Source organism: Lacerta agilis, chromosome 3 (assembly GCF_009819535.1).
Source record: "Lacerta agilis isolate rLacAgi1 chromosome 3, rLacAgi1.pri, whole genome shotgun sequence".
Classification (NCBI taxonomy): domain Eukaryota; kingdom Metazoa; phylum Chordata; class Lepidosauria; order Squamata; family Lacertidae; genus Lacerta; species Lacerta agilis.
Genome location: NC_046314.1, coordinates 102,598,311 through 102,618,321, shown reverse-complemented (window position 1 = coordinate 102,618,321; position 20,011 = coordinate 102,598,311). Strand labels below are relative to the sequence as shown.

The following is a 20,011-nucleotide window of genomic DNA, read 5'->3' as shown; positions in this document are numbered from 1 at the left end:
ACACACACACACACACCCCACACCATGTTGTTTCTTGGCCCCTTTACACCTGAGGCCACTTCTGTTTCCACTCACTTATGAGGAAGAGGTAGTTCTGAGCACTTATTGTTAAGTGCCAGTAAGAGATCTCTGAGTCACAACATTTCCCCGTCTACCGTATTCGAAGCCATGTTCCATAAAGTGTACCATGTGGCTATTGGCCATTATAGTCTCTTACTGCCAGCAAGTCACAGATGGCCCGTTTGTACTTGCTATTAAAGGTAACCATCCAAGAACGAGGCCAGAGTGGCATGAACATTTTATTGGGAGAGCTAAAAAATAATTGCGTATTTCATGTAAGCAGGCATTTGGACTGCCCTTCAGAAGACTCCCTTAGTTTGAAAGAGGAACAGGAGGCGGGGGAGATGGCGGTGGCCCTTTCCTTTTGCCTGGCACCTGGTGCCTTGTTCCTTCCATCCTTTCCCAATGGAAGTGGCCCTGCCACTTGAGGAAGGGCCGTAGCTCAGTGGTAGAGCATCTGCTTTGCCTGCAGAAGGTCCCAGGTTCAATCCCTGGCATCTCCAGGTGGGCTCAATGGTCTTGACTTGGTAGAAAGCTTCCTGTGCCAGAAACAGAGGGGCATTTAGAGAGGGGCAGTGGCAAGGCAAAGAATGCCTGATACTGGAGGAGGAAGATTAGTGAGCTTCTTTGCGGCTGCCCAGCCAGGCAGATGTTATCTGTCTCTACACAGAGACAGCGCTTCTTCATCACCTGGCCTGCCATGCCAGCAATGTCTCTTGCAGACTTCATGATATGTGCAAGGCTTAAAAAGAAGAGGGGGGGGGAGGCTAGGCTTTTTATTACTGGGACTTCAGCAGACTACATGGCACTGTGAGTAGTGGTGTTATGCACCTGTTCTGAGCATGCTCAGGCACATTTCTGGAAGCTAGGCCCCAGGATTGATTTCTGCCCTGATCAGCCTTGCTCTTTGATTATTTTCATTTCATTAACTTGCTGTCTTGTGTTAGCAAGCACAACTGGCCACACTGAGAGTATATTCTTTGATTGATATATATAGAGAGAGAAGGGGGGGGGAGAGAGAGAGTGCCAGCCTTTGGCTTAACCCCTTAGTCGTCATCCTCCCCAGATAAAGTACATTCAGCTGCATTTGCTATCCTTATCCCACTTCTCTCCTTCCACCATATTTATATTCCACCACTGCCTCTGATCCTGCAAGTGACCAAAAAGTGATACCACGGAAAGCCTTATCCTCCATCAATTTGTCTAAGCCCCTTTTAAAACCTTCACACCAAACCTTGCAGGAGCAAATTTCATATTATAGCTACACTCTGTCTAAATAAATATTCCCCTTTTTCATCTGTACCAATCCTTCGACCGTTCAGCTTCCCTGGATAGTTTCTGGTATTGTCAGGAAGGGAACAGACCCTCAGGTGATGCAATGGGTCCATGTGCCTGGATGTTAAGCTGAAGGTTTGTGGTTCAAGCCCATCCAGAGACAGCTGTGGGCAGGATTCCTGCATTGCAGCGGGTTGGTCTAGATGACCCTCATGGTCCCTCCCAACTTACAATTCTGTGATAATGCTGGGGGTGTTAAGCTTCCCACCTAGTGCCAGGACCTTAAAAGCCTGGGAGAATTCATGTGATGGGGAGGACATGTCGGAAGGAGAGAAGTGGGACAAGGAGAGGAAATGCAGTTGATTGTACTTATATTAGACTTCATCTGGGGAGGATGACAACTAAGGGGTTAAGCCAAAGGCTTTTAGGGGAAAAGGTGGATATCCAAGAAGGAAAAGGAGCCTGCACCACAGAGGTGTTCAGGGAGTTTCACTGGGTAATACTCTGTGCAAATAACCTAATACTTTGTCCTTTCCCCTGATCTGTTATGCAACGGTACTTAGTTTGGAACCATAGATAGCCAACAAAATGTGGAACATTTTGAAGTAATTTACCATTGTCCCGAGGCCTTGGAGGGTGGCATGCGAGCTGCCAAACAAGATTTGACTAGCTGATTTCAGCTGCAAAGGGAGGCATGTATAGCCTTCTAAGGAGACATGCTTGAAAGGAAAGGTTTCGGGGGGGGGGGGGGGAGCAGCAGAGGGTTCGCCCCTGGAAAGCACAAGGAGCTGAATATGAGCTGGCTGTTGTGACTCTCAAGCATGCGTGAACACAGGTGGCTGTTAGGTGCATTTGGCAACCCCTCCAGATTAGACCCATAGTAAGAACATAAGGAGAGCCTGCTGGATGAGGCCAGTGGCCCATTTGCGCAGCATCCTGTTCTCACAGCGGTCAACCAAGTGCCTGTGGGAAACCTGCAAGCAGGGCCTGAGAACAAGAGCATTCTCCTCTCCTGTGGCTTCCAGAAACTGATACAGTGGTACCTCAAGTTACAAACGCCTCAGGTTACAAACGCTTCAGGTTACAAACTCCGCTAACCTGGAAGAGTTACCTCAAGTTGAGAACTTTGCCCCAGGATGAGAACGGAAATCGTATGCTGGCACCGCATCGGCGGCAGCAAGAGGCCCCATTAGCAAAAGCATGCCTCTAGTTAAGAACAGTTTCAGGTTAAGAAAGGACCTCCGGAACGAATTAAGTTCGTAACTAGAGGTACCACTGTATTCTTTGCCTTTGTTGCCTCCTATAAGCCTGTAAACCAAATGGACTGTAAATGATCCACTTAATTCGTATTATGTACAACTGGGACCTGTAACAAAATGTTGCAGCGTATCCTCCTGGGCAGGAGTGTTCCTGTTCAAGGTTTCTGCCTGCCAGTCCATTTCCCTTCCCATTCTCTTCTCCAGTCTCCTTTCATTTTCCACCTGGCGGTCAACATTCCATAGCTACTGAGCATGCCCAGTCCTGAGCATGGGCCATCCTTTGTCTCCTTTGTTTGGCTTGTACTTTTGCAAACCTTTGGATTTCCCGAGAGAGCGTGCTGAGTGGCTTATTTTTTGGCCACAGTCCTATCGGCACTTGCCACCTGTGCTTGCTGTTGGAAGGAGTGCTATGGTCTTCAGCTATGGGGGGGAAATGGCCTTACAGGTTCCCTCATTGATCGTGGCATACACCCATGCAAAAAAATTATTTTAGTTAGGCTTCCAACAAATCGTAGAATTGTAGAGGTTGTACAGTTGGAAGGGACTTTGAGGGTCATCAAGTCCAAGCCCCTGCAATGCAAGAATCTCAGCTAATTCATCCATGACACGTGGCCCTCCTGCCAGTGGCCTAGGACAGGAATGGATAAGCAGCGTTTGCTGGACTCCACTTCCATCATTCCCAGCCAACATGGCAATGATTTTGGGACAATGGGATTTGTAGTCCAGCAAGTAGTCCAGCAATAGTTAGAATTATGGTGCTGGAGGAGACTCTTGAGAGTCCCATGGACTGCAAGAAGATCAAACCTATCCATTCTCAAAGAAATCAGCCCTGAGTACTCACTAGAAGGACAGATCCTGAAGTTGAGGCTCCAGTACTTTGGCCACCTCATAAGAAGAGAAGAATCCCTAGAAAAGACCCTGATGTTGGGAAAGATGGAGGGCACAAGGAGAAGGCGACGACAGAGGATGAGATGGTTGGACAGTGTTCTCGAAGCTACTAACATGAGTTTGGCCAAACTGCGGGAGGCAGTGAAGGATAGGCGTGCCTGGCGTGCTCTGGTCCATGGGGTCACGAGGAGTCGGACACGACTGAACGACTGAACAACAACAGGTTCTTCATCTCTATAGTCTAGGTTTGTGCAGATGGTAGGGATTGAATCTGGGGCCCTTTCTGAGCAAAGTGTATTCTGTAGCACATCGATGTGGCCCCTCCAATGAGATGCTACTTTATTCGAAAGCTTTAGCAAGATGACTGGCCATTGATATAAAAAGAGGGGAAACTGGGAGGTGTTCAAAAGGTTTGAAAGTCTAATCCAGGGGTTGGCAAGGTTTACCTCGCCTGGGCTGGTTCACTCTCGCGGAGATTGCTTTGTGGGCTGGATCACGTCTGCGCAGACGTGTTTTTTGGCATCTGTGCACGCGCAGGCGCGATTTTCGGCACTGCGGAAGCAAGTCCCTGCTCCATGCTGCACCGGTTTAGCACAGCACACGGGGATTCGCCGAGTGGGCAGTTCAGTTCGGGGGTGGCTCGTGGACTGTTTAAACGACCCCCATGGGCCGCTTGTGGCCCATGGGCCGCAGGTTGCTGACCCCTGGTCTAATCCATATACATATGGGATGCTTTGAGCTGGAGGATGCAAATATCACCAGAGCTTTCAGGTTGTTAATGTTGCTAAAAGAAGATTAGTAGCAGAGGAGAATGTACAGTACTCTTTCAAGAACATTGGAAACAATCTAATCAAATAAATGCAGTGTGGAGCCGAGTAGCAGCAGTCCTGTGCAGAATGTGCCCACCATGACTAAGATGTTAGTACAGTTAGGGATTCTTCATCAGAAGGCAATGTTCTTCTTGCTGCAAAGAAGTGCTCTGGTTGTTGTCTTCAACTCCTGCCACCCTTGACCATTGACCATGCTGGCTGGAGGCTCACGTGTCTGTCTAAAGGGACAGACTAACTGTGTTGAGTCCTCAATGAGCCCCAAAGGAGTACGCTGGGAGAACACTTGGAAGAGGGAGCTGTGGAGACCTTAAAGCTTGCCCCACAAATATTCAGCTCAGCTCTAGTCCGCTCTTTCTTTGAAGGGGGCAGAGATTCTAGGCCCTCCTTCAATAGCCCATTCATTCTGCTGCCAAATCCATTCATCATTAGGTGGTGCTTTGCAATGCTTGCCTTCGCAAGATTCCTACAGCACAAAAAGAATAATGGCTGCAATTCCTTAAAGCAAGCAGAATTCTAACAGAAAGTTGGCGTGACTAGCAGAAGCTCATTCTCATCCTATTCAAGGGAATGGATGAACCGGGCAGGGCAGGGCAAAGCAGAAGAGAAGGATGGGCTGTATTTGCCAAAGAGGGAAGCGGAGAGAAAGGAAAATCCCTTGCTTAAAAATAAAAAATAAAAAGTGGGCGAGTCACGTATATCTAGTCTAGCATCCTGTTCTCACAGTGGCCAACTGGATGCCTGTGGGTGTCCCTCAAGGAGGAACTGAGCACAAGGGCACTCTCCTCCCCTGGTATTCAGAAGCACAATGCCACCAAACATGAGCGCTACCCCATCAGATAACTCAGTTCAAATGCCAGTATCAGCCTTCCCAACATGGTACCCACCAGATGTTTTGGACCACACCTCCCATCATCCTTGACCATAAGCCATGCTGGTTGGGGTTGATAACGGTTGTAATGCAACAGCACCTGGGGGGGGGGCTACAAATAGGTCTATACCACCACATGATCAGGTGTAAATAAAAGACAAGGGAGGGAAGAGTGATTCCAGCTTTTAGAACCCAGAAATTACTTTGCGTTAGTTCCTCGTGCTCAAACTTAAAATGCTCCATCATTGCTCTGGACCAGTGTTTTTCAACCTTTTTTGGGCAAAGGCACACTTGTTTCATGAAAAAAATCACGAGGCACACCACCATTAGAAAATGTTAAAAAATTTAACTCTGTGCCTATATTGACTATATATAAAGTAATTTTCCCACGGCACACCAGGCAACATCTCGCGGCCCACTAGTGTGCCGCGGAACAGTGGTTGAAAAACACTGCTCTGGACAATGGTCTTTAGAAGAGTGCAGCTTAATTCTGTACAGTAATGCCTAGGAGAAGGAAAGGCTAGGGAGTAAACCCTACTCCAGAGTAGAGTCCTTAAGATGGTTGGTTGGCTCCTTGTATGCCTCCTTCAGGCAACTCCTGCAGCCAAGCTGTTGCCAGACGTATTGCTCTGCTTTCCTTTGGACCACATCAGCAAGGCCAAGAAGGGGGGGGGGGGGGGCTTGTTGTCTGAGCAGACCAGGACCTCCACACACACTGCCTAGGTTTGCATCCCAGAGAGGTCACTTTGGTGCTACTAATGCGGCAGTTTGACTTCACCCCCCAAAGGTGTACTCCATTGTCTCTTGAGACAGGTGGATGTCAACAATGGATACATTCCGGGGATCACGCCTAAAGCTAAAATCATGTCTAGTCAAACCCCATGGGGTTCAACAGCGAGTGGCATTGCCAAAGTCATTTTTTTCCAGAATCCCACCCCTTTTCTGCCCCTTTTAAATCCTTTTTTTTGGTCACATGTGTAAAGCAGAATGCACACAAGTTAAATGAGCATAAAATGCGGGCTTACTGTGGAACCAAAAGCTTTTGCATCGCGACTACATATACAGTACAAAACTTGGGAACTACTAACCATTTCTTTTTCTTTCTTTTTGTTCTGCACAAGTTAAGTGCTTCACCTATAAATCTACCGTTGTGCTGTTTTCTGTTAATGATTTGTTCAGCTCATTTATCTTTCATCATCCATTTTTAAATCATCCACCCTGCAAATTGGCATTGGTCAATTCATGTCATTGACTGTGGCAACTGAAAAAAGAATGGGCAGCTGCAAACATTTTAGTATGAGCTCTCTCTTGGGTGTAGCTTTATCTTCACTGCCAAAGCCCTCCTTGGCCTTACTGTACCTCTCTCATCTCTACACCCTTAAATCCCTTGACCTCTCCGCCTATGACCTTCACTCTTCCAGCTTCACCCCCACCTGCCATTCCAATGTTTCCTGCTCCATCAAAGAGCTCTGCCCTTAATGCTTCAGCTACTTCCAGAAACATCTCTGCATATGCTACCACCTCTCTCACTTCCTTCAAATCCCTCCTCAAAACTGGACGTTTTTCATAAAGCCTTGGGCACAGCCCCGGAGTTTCCATGTCCTACCACAGCTAAAGCTGAATCTACACATATATTTTTTATTTTAAAAAATGCTGTGAAAATGCTTTTTTAAAAAAAGTTTTAAAAAATATATAGAATCTGCCATTAGCTCACCAGCACCATCTTGTGTCACATTTGTATAATGCACTTAAAACATTATATTTGTAGCTGTATAGCTGAGTCCCAAGTCTGAAACCAGGCCTCGACTACAGGTCAATTAAAACATTCTTCCCTTATTTACTCATGCTTCTACTTCCCTCTTCTTCTTCTTAAGTTGGGAGTAACCCTAACCTTGGAAGGGCCCAGAGTCATCTGGAGAAAAGCAGATATAAACAATGAAGAGCAAGCAGCAAAACAAAACAAAAACCAGCAATTGACTATAGTACTAGGGGAAATGGTTCTGTCAATACTGAAGTTTCTGCTTGTGGTGTTGAAAGACCTGCTATTCCAGCCTCTGACCAACTGTCCTAGTAGTTCAGTGCATGAAGAACTAGTGTCTGCCTCAGTACTTGGTCTCTTCTGCCTGGGGTCCTGGATGCTCACATTCACACCCTCTAAATCTATTTTTATTCACTGCCTCAAATCCACACCTGAACCAGGGTGTTATTTTTGCTCACCATGTTCCCTTCCCCTCTTTCAGAGGTGGTGTGTGTGCTTCAGGGACAGTACAGTCTCATTGACCACAGAGTTTTAGTTGGTCACCAAGTCCAGCTAAAAATTTGTGGGTGCCCTTCCCTGAACCATTGCACAATTCCCAATAGCTTTTCTTCCCTCTAACCTCACCAGCATTGCATTCTTCCTGCAAAGCCAATGCCATACATGATACATTTAAAGCACATCCCACCAAAGAATCCTGGGAACTGTAGTATGTTATGGGTGCTGGGAACTGTAGCTCTGTGAGGGGTAAAGTACAGTTCTCCAGGTTCTTTGGGTGAGGGCTTCACATATATGGTGTGTATGCAGCCTTATACCCAAACAACTGCCCCTTTGCTATTTACTAGATGGTTTCAATTTGTTTGTTTCAATGCGTAATCTTACATTCTATATATTGAGGTCTACAAGCATTATTCTGGCAGCTACATTGCACGAGCAATGAAAATGAAAGTCCTTCCTCCAGTGGAAGGAAATAAAACGAAGGCATTAGTTATAGTGGCTACATTTTGTATAGTAAAGCACTAGTTTGTTGCATTAATGAATTTTATTTTATTCTTGCAAGCCTTTCCTTAAACATACAATACAATCTCAAAAAAGAAACAAAGAACCCATATTTCTGCACACTTTGTTAACAAAAACAAACCCAAGCAAAAGAAACCCCCCAAACCTGTGTATTTCTCTCCTTTCTTTCTTTCTTTCTTTCTTTCTTTTTTTGGTGCTGGCAAGAGATAGGGGTTGCCACAACCAAATTACATGTTTTAAAAATGACACAGAAGTATATAAAAGACTGCAAGCCATTTTGCTCACATAGCATATTGCCATTTCAGAGTCACTTTTGTATAAATTATTATCTCTTTAGATACAGTTGGCTCTTTCGTCCAGCTTCATGTTAATGTATTCTTAACATTCCCGGTGAGGGCATAATTTATATCCTTCAATCTTAAAGTGCATTTTAAAATTCAGAATGTACTGCTACCTTCTTCTGCTATATCTGAATATTCTGAACGCATCAACTTTGCAAGAACCTGTTGTCCGGGTGCATCTCCAGGTTCACGATTGGGCATTTGGTACCTCCAACCAGGGGATGCAGGTGGCGCTGTGGTCTAAACCACAGAGCCTAGGGTTTGTCGATCGGAAGGTCGGCGGTTCGAATCCCTGCAACGGGGTGAGTTCCTGCTGCTCAGTCCCAGCTCCTGCCAACCTAGCAGTTCAAAAGCACGTCAAAGTGCAAGCAGATAAATAGGTACCGCTCCTGCGGGAAGGTAAACGGCGTTTCCGTGCACTTTTCTGGTTCACCAGAAGCGGCTTAGTCATGCTGGCCACATGACCCAGAAGCTGTCTGTGGACAAACGCTGGCTCCGTCGGCCTATAGAGTAAGATGAGCGCCGCAACCCCAGAGTCATCCACGACTGGACCTAACGGTCAGGGGTACCTTTACTTTACCTTTACCTCAAACCAACAGATGATGTACTACTTTCCTACAAAGTTCTGTTTGCTGCCGTTTGATGCAGAACCTGGAAGCTTAGTCCATGTGCAAGCTAACACAATGATTTGCAACCCTCTAATAAAACTTGTCCTTTTAACCAGATGCAATTTCTTGAATCGGTTGTTAATGTATGATAGCTGCAATGTTTGAAGGTTAGCCTGTGAGGAAACTCAATGCTATCACAGACACTGTGAAATCAAATGTAAGAGTGAGCATGCCGTTTCTACAAGACTTGCCAGAGAACTGTGGCAACATCTAAATTGCAGTGCAGTGATGAAGTCAGCGGTAGTTAGTTAGAGATCTAAGTTGGCAGCATCTCCTCCTCCTCCTCGCCTGCTCTCCAGCAGCTGCTACAAGCTGCCCAAGGGAGGAGGCCAGCAGCAGCAGCAGCAGCCATAGAGAGGTCAAGGAGAGGCAACGGGGTGCTCCCTTTCTGCTGCCACTCAGGACAAACACCAAATTATCCTCCTCCCTGAGCTTGGCAGCAGCAGCGCTGGCAAGAGAAAAGGGAACATTCCAGGATCAAATCAGAAGCCCAGGTGGCTTTCATAATTCCGGAACTGTCCCTGAAAAATCGGGACACTTGGAGGGTATGCACACTCTGGACCTCTCGTGGAGGAAGTGGTGTCTCTGAAAAATTTGATACATCACTTGGGAAGACAGGCGAACTAATGCCAGTATACTGGAAAAAGCAAAGATCACCAGTGTCAAAGCAATGATTCTTCAACAACGTCTTAGTTGGACTGGTCATGTTGTGTGGATACCTGATTGTTGTCTTCCAAAGCAACTGCTCTATTCCAAACTTTAAAATGGAAAGCGTAATGCTGGTGGTCAACGAAAGAGGTTTAAAGACTCTCTCAAGGCAAATCTTTAAAAATGTAGTTTAAACATCGACAACTGGGAAACACTGGCCTGCGAGCGCTCCAGCTGGAGAACAGCCTTTAGCAAAGGTGTCATGGGATTTGAAGACGCTCGAACTCAGGACGAAAGGGAGAAACGTGCTAAGAGGAAGGCACGCTTGGCAAACCCTCACCGTGATCAACTCCCACCTGGAAACATATGTCCCCACTGTGGAAGGACGTGTGGATCCAGAATTGGCCTCCACTGTCACTTACAGACTCACTGTTAAGGCTGCGTTCATGGAAGACAATCTTGCTCAGCTACGAGTGATCGCCAAAGACGAAGAATCAAAAAGACAAGAAGAAGAAGGATTATGATTGCAGCGTCCGGGTTGGTTCAGAAGCAGCAAGGGGTGGGAAAAAATGTTTTGTCTTTTTACCTCTCACCAGGGTGAGCCTGTGACCCACTAGAGGTGTTGGACTACAATTCCCATCATTCCTAACCACTTGCCATGCTGGTTGGGGCTGATGGCAGTTGGAGTCCAGCAAAATCCCTGATCCAATAAATGTAACAATATCCACTTTTTTAAAAAAAATGTGGACAAGCATGGCATCTTGACAAGGCTTTAACCCACTTTTTGTAAATATTATCTGAAGTCCAGTGTGTATGTATGTATGTATGTATGTATATATATTATATATATATAATTTAAAAATGAAGTAATAAATAGGGTTTTAAAAATCGTTGTAGGAGACCCTGCACGTTTCCTGTTTAAAGCTGTTTTGCAGGCCTATTGCCGTCCCGCTCCATGTTGACAAATTGTTTCCATGTGCCATGAAAGAAAATTCTCCTTGGGCAGTTATAGCTCCTTTTCAGGTTCTTAATTTTAACCTTTCTCTTTTCCAAGGAGAGATTACATGGTGGTACAGCAGCTCAGGGCAAATTAACATTACAAAAGTACAATAAAGCAAGTTTAAACCTGCTCCCATTGTTCTGGGAAGTGGTTTCATGCTAATGATGGGAAAGGCGACAAATACGATGATGGTCTCTTTCCCCATTGTTCAATGAAACTGCACTTCATTAAATTGCAGCCTTTGTACAAGGCCTAAATAATAAACTATAGTTGGTGGCGATAGGGAAAAAAAGCACTTTCAATATTTTATAGCGGCTCAGGCTGCCTGCTATCTATAATTACAGTCAATATTTCGACTGGAGGGAAATGCCTTAATTTTCTTAATGTTTCATGCATGGAAAAACAATCAAGCTTTCCCTTTATTTGTAATTACATTACTGGCTCTGGGTGCACTTTTCCAAATTATAGCCAAGCCTGGCCAATGTAAGCACTCAGCTTAAAAACCTTTTCACAGCTAACTGCTTTCCCTCGCTGCTGCTTAATGCCACAGAGATAAACATCTTCCCTGGACCACAGATCCCCACAAAATTCCAATTCCGTATTCATGTACCTTAAATCTTGATTGTGTTGTGTGTTTTTTTAAAACCACCACCCCCCTTTGGCTGGGACATCGGGAATAGAATAAGGCTCAGACACAATTCCTTTGCTGTGATTACTTTCAGTTTGGGCTCTGTATTCCACTGCAGATCCTGCACACAGATCGTGCTTCCTCTCTGCCAAGGCTCGAGGTCAGCCTGTTCACTGGGCAACATAGGCGTCAACTTAAACAAAATATTGGGGGACCGCCCCCCTGCCCACACTTCTTCAGAGCGCAACTTCCTCTGCTACATGTAGCTGGGTGAGTGCAGGCTTCTCCTTACCCCATCCATTCACTTGCCTCCCACCTCCCACCCACATGCAAGAAGTTTCTGCCTACAAAATATACACCAGGAGGCTTTCAGAATTCATACTAGATACGTTACTTCTGGTGAATGAGCCACCATAGCTGTTAGAGGGCCGTGAAAATTTGTGTCCCAAGAACGTTACTTGCCCCAAAATGGAAAGAAGCAGAAATCCCAGTAAAGGAAGAATGGATACAAAGACTTATGGAATATGCAGAAATGGCGAAACTTACCAGAAGAATAAGAAATCAAGACAATAAACTTTTTATAAAAGAATGGAAACGGTTTATTGAATATTTACAGATAAATTGTAAACAGATAAGAACATTGGCAGGATTGTTGTAATAACCTGAAGTTTTATAATGAGTATATATTTTAGAGTAGATGAACAAATGAGCAGATTGAGTTAATTTGGATATGCAAAAAATATTAAAAATAAATTTAAGGAACCGCAGAAAGAGGGGGAAGGAAGTCAAGTTTTGACATGTTTAAATGATTGTAAAATTAGTGAAATGTATAAATCTGAAAAGCATAATATTTTTTTAAATGAAAATTTGTGTCCTGGGCTTTTGTCTACCCATGCACTATCTGAAACCAAAGGATCACATTGGTTGCTAGATGTGAAATATATTGGCATGATTTTCAGCTCCCCTACTCCATTATATAGAATTTTTGATGTTTTATCGTTCTTGAGAGCTAAATTGGTTGGTTGAAACAGAGACTTGAAGGTATGGCTCATATCTCAGTGGCCCATGGCACATGATGCACTTGCAAGCGTTGGGCATCCAGTCCTTGGCACCACCAGCAAAAATAGAGAGAAGTGGATAAACATGGGCTCTACCACTGAGCTTTGCTCCTTCCCCCAAAGATTCCTTTGCCTGAGACATTAGAGAGTCATTTGCAACTGACGGAGATGGGCCAATGAGCTGACTTCTTATGTTCAATTAAGACCAATATATGACTGCATTTTCTCACATTTTATTCTTTCTTGCCTTCGTTCCCTCCCCCCACCACTCTCCTCTCTGTTGTCCTCACCTTCCCCATTCTCCTTTATTGTTGGCCCTGAAGTCAAAATATAGATTATAGGCTTCCTTAGACCATGGACTTGTCTTTTTTTTTTTCTTGGTTACTCCATAAATTCCCTGTCTGAAGGGCTCTGCTGGCTGCTGCCTCTGCCAATCAGTTCTGAAACTTACCTGTTCCTCTTTTTACAGGTGTATATAAAGGTGGGGTAGCCAGAGGAGTTTGGCCTGCAGGTCTCTGTGTCTTAGAGGAGGTCTCTGTTGGCTGCTGCTTCTGCCACTCAACTCTGAAACCCACCTGTGCTGTGCTGCTTTTACCAAGTATATCAAGATGGAGTTGCCAACCTGTATGCAACTGGTACTTTTTAAATGATAATAACAACTCTCCTTCAGATCACAAAGGCTCAGTTTATTAAACAGTGCCCTTGAGTCCAAATCTTGGATCAGCAAGCCCCTCTGAAAGGCCAACCATACAGACAAATACAATTAGGAAGGAAAAGTCTTAAGTGAATTCTGTGAGGGTTTCAGAGTTTGCCATTATGGTCCATCATGTTGACTGGTTTGTTTTCTCTAAAGGGCACTGTGACTGACAGGAGTTGCCTTGTCCCCTGAATTATGAACATATCACAGGCAAGACGGATTCCTCTGGAGAGGGGTGGTGGTGGATGCAACAGAGCATTGGTTGGCTGCTTGAAGGCAAGAGATGAGATGAATTTAAATTGAATCTAAAGAGATCCTTGGTGTCTCAGAGCACCCAGCAAGGAATTTAGAACAGAATTCCTGCAGCCATGACATGTGCAAGAAGAAACAGGACAGAATGTTCTTGGACGTTTACTAGACTAATTTTATGATGGCTTCCTGAAACATTTCACAGAAGGAAATGTGAGTCCCTCTTATCACAAGAATCACTGTCCAAGTGTCAAATGACCTTCCGTCTGTGGAAGAGCACATGCAATCTATGTGAAAGGTCTCAAGTCCACGGCAGGATGAGTATCTGAGTCTGTGAAACTGAAGGGAAGCCAGAAAAGTTTTGGGGAGAAGATAATTGGTGATCATGGGAAGAGAGGCAAAACCCATCTGAGATCCATGTCGTGTTAGAGGTCTGGATTCAAGCTGCTTCTACCCCACCTTTCAACAATTGTATGATCCACAGGTCCAAGTTGCAAGAGAATGGTGTGGCACTTCTCAGTAGGAGCACAGAGCCATTAAAGTACAAATAAGTAAGGAGGCTAGTATCAGCAGTGGTGGGCTTTGAGGGAGGGGCAATGGGCCCCCAACATTTGTTCCCCACCCCAGTGGGTACTGAAGCCAAGCTTGGCTGGCCCAGCCAAAACAGATCTCGATGATTTCATGCCTCCTCCACAATTCACAGCATAAGGAATATAGCTGCCTTCACTAACCTGATACCCTCCAGAAATTTTGGGGTACAATGTCCAACAACCGCAGCCAACAGGGGCTAATAGGTGCTGTAGGCCCAAATATCACCAGGCTGGTTTAAGGGAGAAACCTCAGCAATATTTTAACATGTTCTCTAAGGAGCCCAGGCACTGTTCCCTGCCTGCCCATTCCCCCCCCCATTAAATCCACGGCAGAGGAAACTCTCGAGAAAGAATACAGAAAGCGAAGTGTATGTCCAATAAGTTCAAAAAATGATTCCCATCTGTTAGAGATTGAACAAGCATATATTGCTTCGCCAGGTAGCGTTGAGCTCATGAACAAGAAATTCCAAGAAACTGGAAGGTGTAAATACCAACGGATTAAGGTGGGAATTTATGGAATAACTGTTGCAGAATGAGCAGGGCAGTTTTGTGGAAGGTGGCTGCCAGTAGCTCGGAGAGTTCTGGGAAATCTTCCCACAACTATTAAACAAGCCGTAACAGAAAAGAACATGGCCTGGTATTGTAACTAAAGTCACAGGGAGCCATTTGTCCTAGAATAAATCCGGTTGACATCGCCTCCAAATGATGGAAACTCTTTGAAAATTACTCAACAGAAACAGAATAATAAATGGAAATGATCCAGTATTTTATTAGGAGTGAATGCCACGTGGATATTTTTCCAGACATATAACAGTCTTGATTCCCCTGCAGACTGCAGGCAAAGCTGGGAGCAGCTGTTTCTGCGGTAGGATCCAGGGTGACCAGTACATTGCTTGTGTCGATTCAAGAGCTGCGGCTGTGCAGAGCTGCCCAAATTCAGTAACTGCCACGTGTCACGGGAAGCCAAGCAGCATGAAGAGACGAGAACATAGTCAACGGGGGGTGGGGGGGCGGAAGCAAGCTTAGGAAACAAGGAAGCAGCCTGTTTGAAGCGACAAACAGCCAGGTAGACAATTCAGAAGCCAGCTGGGGAGCAAGGAATGATGCAGGGATGAAAGCTTGACTGGGAGGGGAGAAAAGAGAAAGGAATATTTGAGCACAAGGCAAGGCAACTTCTCGTTCCTTGAGACGTGGCGATTATTGTGTTCATTTTCCTGATTATAATGCTTGTGTGCCTTCTTCTTCTTCTTCTTCTTCTTCTTATCATTATTATTATGGTGACAGGGCCATGACTGTTTAAAGTTGTATAGTACTGATTTAAATATAGACTAGTTCGAACCTAAAACAAATCTGTTTGGCTCTTTTAGGACTCATAGGTAGGTGTATGCATGGAATCCCTTTAATCCAGGGGTCAGCAAACCTTTTCAGCAGCGGGCTGGTCCACTGTCCCTCAGACCTTGGGGGGAGGGGGCGGACTATATTTTGGAGGGGGGAATATTAACGAATTCCTATGCCGCACAAATAACCCAGAGACGCATTTTAAATAAAAGGACACATTCTACTCATGTAAAAACCCGCTGATTCCCAGACCGTCCACGGGCCAGATTTAGAAGGCGATTGGGTCGGATCTGGTCCATGGGCCTACCCATGCTTTAATCTGTCTGTTCCTGCTATAACCAAGTCCAGTACTACAAATATACTTAGAATGTGCTGATGAAATTAAGCTCCCTGGGGAAAGAAAGGGTTGTGGGAGGGAACAGTGGGTGCCGAGAGGGAGGAAAGTGACTGATGTTTTTGAGTTCTGAATACAGTATGACTTTATTCTGTTTATTTTTTTGTTTGTTTGGTTTGTTCTGAAATTCAATTTTACACACACACACACACACACACACACACACACACTCAGAGAGAGAGAGAGCATTAAATGTATAGGGCAGATGGGCCCCAAATGTCTGTGAATTATTTGTTGGAAAATGTTAGATTTAAAAAAACAACAACGAACAAACAGAATTTAATTTAACAGAACTCATTTCAGCCAGTTGCTTAGGCAAGCATGAAAATCCAGTATGCAAAATCTCATTTATGTGAATATAGTTGCTGGACATTTCACAAGGGCCAAATGTTATGGCAATGTACACGGGCTTGTATTTTGAATCCTTGTGTATCCCATCTGTCCCAGAACAGTTGTTCTGTTAAGCACATCATTTTATGCCATAAGATTTTATTATTTTTTAATTCAATGGTGTTTATTGAATTGGAGGGGGAGTGGATATTCTCTGCCTATATGGCCAGTAAAAGCTGTGGTTCACTCTATTCTGGAGTATGTCACTCACTCCTATGAAAGCTTTTGTCATGATAGGTAGAGCTGCCAACTGGCGGCGGCAGGGAGGACAACAACTTTATCACCTCCTCATTTGCTGCTCAGCAAAACTGCCCTTAAAGTGGCAGCTTGAGGGTTTGGAACGAAAGCTGGCAGCCTTAATCATACCGATTTGATAAAAGACAGGAACCCGCTGATTTTGCCAAGACATAGCTGACATAGCTTCCATTAACGGTTTTCCCACAATTTCCTCCCCCCCCCCAATCCTTTTATTTGCAGGTTCCCATACCACCTGTTGGCTCTTCAGCAAGGTAATACCTTTTAAAAACAAGAAGAAGAACTTCGCACATTTGACCAAGTAATCTGTTTGACAGCCCGTACCAAAATTCTCAAAACAAAGCTGTGCAGCTCTTTAACGGAGGGTGAAAAATAGACGGGCGATTGATGGATGGATGGATGGATGGATTATATTTCTATGCCACTTTTTATTCAAACGAATCCCAAAGCAGGAAGGAACTAATTTCTGTTCACTTTTGTCCCTTTACAAAATGAAACAGTGTGGTTCGCAGTCACTTCACTGCTCAGTTAGAGTTCTTCCAAATGATCGTTGACCGTTTTCTTTCAGCATTCACAATGTTACCAGCTGCTGTGCAGAAATACAAATATATATTTGTGTCTAAGAAAGCAGAGAAAGAGAGAGAGAGAGAGAGAGAGAGGGAGGGAGGGAGGGAGGGAGAGGAATGTGAATTGTTTAATCAATTTCCCACAGCAATTGTTATCTGTAAGCTGGTTGCTACTTTGTCAGTGTTTCATTTTAGCTGCTTATATTTCATTTCATTCATTTCACTTGTTCCATTTATATATCATCTTTTCCTCCAAGGAGCTCAAGGTGGCGTGCACGGGTTCTTCCACCCCCATTTTCTCCTCACAACAAGCCTGTGAGGTAGGTCAGACTGAGAGGCATTGTGTGGCCCAAGGTCACCCAGTGAGCTTTGTGGCTGAGTGGAGATTCGAACTCTGGTCTTCATCCGATACTCACACCGGTACAACTGAATTTTGTTCTATTTGTGAAGTAGTCTGTTACATTATTTTCATATATAGATTGTTAGCTGCCATGGTCTGTCCCCAGACCCCCCCCCCAAAAAAATGCATTTCTCGGTCTGTAGGAATGCTGAAACCTGGAAATTCCTGGAAATCCACTTTTCTAGCAACATACCCCAAAACGTTCACCTCAGAGCACCAATCTGAAAATGCAAGTCAGTCTCCCCCTGTCTTATCACAGGCCCTATTCTCACTTAGAATTCTTTTGACTTGCACCATTCAGGAATACTCGTACACACGTGCACACCAGCCTCAAAGTCTGCTTAATCTGATTTGGAGGAAAATTCATTCCCAGTCTCCTCTTGTCAGGAGCTGTTGGGATTTGTGGGCAGCTGCCGCCATGAGCTGCTGAATTGCAAGTGGCAGCTTCTCAGTGAAGCACCCTCAGGCCCTGGATAGATTCTGCCTACCCAGACTGGCCAATGGATAGGAAGGAGTACAAGGGGCCTTCCTGTTTGGGGGTTAAGTCTTACTTGAGTGACAAGGTATTCTTGAGCTTTGGTGCTTACCTGCCTCTTCGTTTATCCTTTGGTTCTGACTACAGGCTCCTCACTCTTGGTCCTTAGCTCACCTTGGATTGCCCTGGCACCTGTTCTTCCTTCCTTCCTTCCTTCCTTCCTTCCTTCCTTCCTTCCTTCCTTCCTTCCTCTTTCTTTCACGATCCCTCGTGGCCAAGTAAGATTGTCTTCCATAAACATGGTTTTAACAGTGACTGTAGAGGCCAATTCCGGATCCACACATCCTTCCACAGCGGGGACATACCGGTAGGTTTCCGGGCAGGAGTTGATCATGGTGAGGGTTTGCCAAGCGTGCCTTCCTCTTAGCACGTTTCTCCCTTTCGTCCTGAGTCTTCAAAGCCCTTGACACCTTTGGTAAAGGCCGTTCTCCAATTGGGGCGCTCGCAGGCCAGTGCCTCCCAGTTGTCAGTGTTTATACTACGTTTTTTTTTAGATTTGCCTTGAGAGAGTCTTTGAACCTCTTTTGTTGACCACCAGCATTACACTTTCCATTTTTAAGTTCGGAATAGAGCAGTTGCTTTGGAAGACTATAATCAGGCATCTGCACAACATGAGATGCTCTCCTTCCTGTGTAGAGCAATGGCATTACAGTTGCTGCAAATCCCTTTGTAAGACTCTTCTTGGGAACTTGGATGCCTGAAACAGGCATTTTCCCCTCCAAGAGGCTTTGCTTTCTTGAGACACTCAAATTACCAACCAAGTGATAAATTACTGGCCTGATGGAATCTCTTAGATTTTTTTTTTTTTTTTTTTGCATTGAAAAAGAGTTCTGCTGCCTTAGAGATAAATCAAGTCTCCTCCATTATATTGATCTGATCTTTCTCATTCTTTTCATTATAGCCCAGCTTTTGATAATGAGATGCATGCTTTGTCAGCAGCTGTGAGGGTCGGCGATGCATTAAAAGGTGCTTTGCAAAAACTCATCAAGTTGCAGGAGGGTCCTGTCGTTAGCACAATTGTAAAGCCAGCAAAAGAAATTGCATTTATTCATTTATTTCGCTCCCATTGCAATGCGCACCGGCATTGTGCAATCTCCAGTTTCTGCCGTTGTCCACAGGAGAACACAGCCCGAGACCCACATCTGCCATCAGTGCACAATGTGGTCTTAAGTTGCAAACTCTCACTGTGCTAACAACCTGGAAGGTGGGCTACTGTTGCTTATGGGGAGGGAGAGCATGGAGGCCACATATTGGCTCTGCCAGTGCGTTTCTACCATGCTGACCTCCGCGCCATCTTGCCTCTCCCTCTTGTTATGCAATACTTTTGTTATTATTATTATTTAAAGTTTTTTGTACCGCAAATCTCAGGGTCCCCTTATTCTGCTATCTCTCTCTTCTATGCTTCTGCTGCTGCTGCTTTGACTATGTAAGCAATGACACTCTACACCAGGGGTCCCCAAACTAAGGCCCGGGGGGCCGGATGCAACCCAATCACCTAAATGCGGCACGCGGAGGGTCTGGGAATCAGCGTGTTTTTTACATGAGTAGAATATGTCCTTTTATTTAAAATGCATCTCTGGGTTATTTGTGGGGCATAGGAATTTGTTCATATTATTTTCCAAAATATAGTCGGGCCCCCCACAAGGTCTGAGGGACAGTGGACCGGCCCATGGCTGAAAAAGTTTGCTGACTCCTGCTCTACACATTGGGATTGGTGGTTGCTAGTCAGGCCACGTTCACACAATACATTTAAAGTGCTACGATACCACTGGAAACAATAATGGCACCTCCCAAAGAATTATGGGAACTGAGAGTTGTTAAGGGTGTTGAGAGTTGTTAAGAGGCCCCTAGTCCCTTCACAGAGCTCCCTGTGAAGAGGGATTGGTTGTTAAACTGCTCCAGGAACTGTAGTTCTGTGAAGGGAATAGAGGTCTCCTAATAACTCTCAGCACCCTTTACAACCTACAGCTCCCAGAATTTCTTGGGCGGGGGCGCCATGACTGCTTAAAGCAGACCCTCCAATTGTCCCTATTTTCCAGGGACAGTCCCAGATTTACAGAAGCTGCCCCAGTTTCTGATTTGATCCCGGAATGTCCCACTTTTCCTTAGGATGTTCCTATTTTCATCAGACAAATGTTGGAGGGTATGGAGATTATCTGACCCTCAAGCTGTCTGAAGGCAGCCCTGTATAGGGAATTTTTTTTAATGTTTAATACTTTATTGTGTTTTTATATATGTTGGAAGCTGCCCAGAGTAGCTGGGGCAGTCCAGTAAGATGTGTGGGGTATAAATAGTAAA

General features: G+C 45.0%; 1 non-coding gene across 1 annotated transcript; it reads left to right on the top strand.

Moving 5' to 3' along the window:
- Positions 1–491: 491 nt before the first annotated feature.
- Positions 492–563, top strand: TRNAA-UGC. Its single transcript has one exon. It is a non-coding gene; the product is annotated as a tRNA-Ala (tRNA).
- Positions 564–20,011: the final 19,448 nt, after the last annotated feature.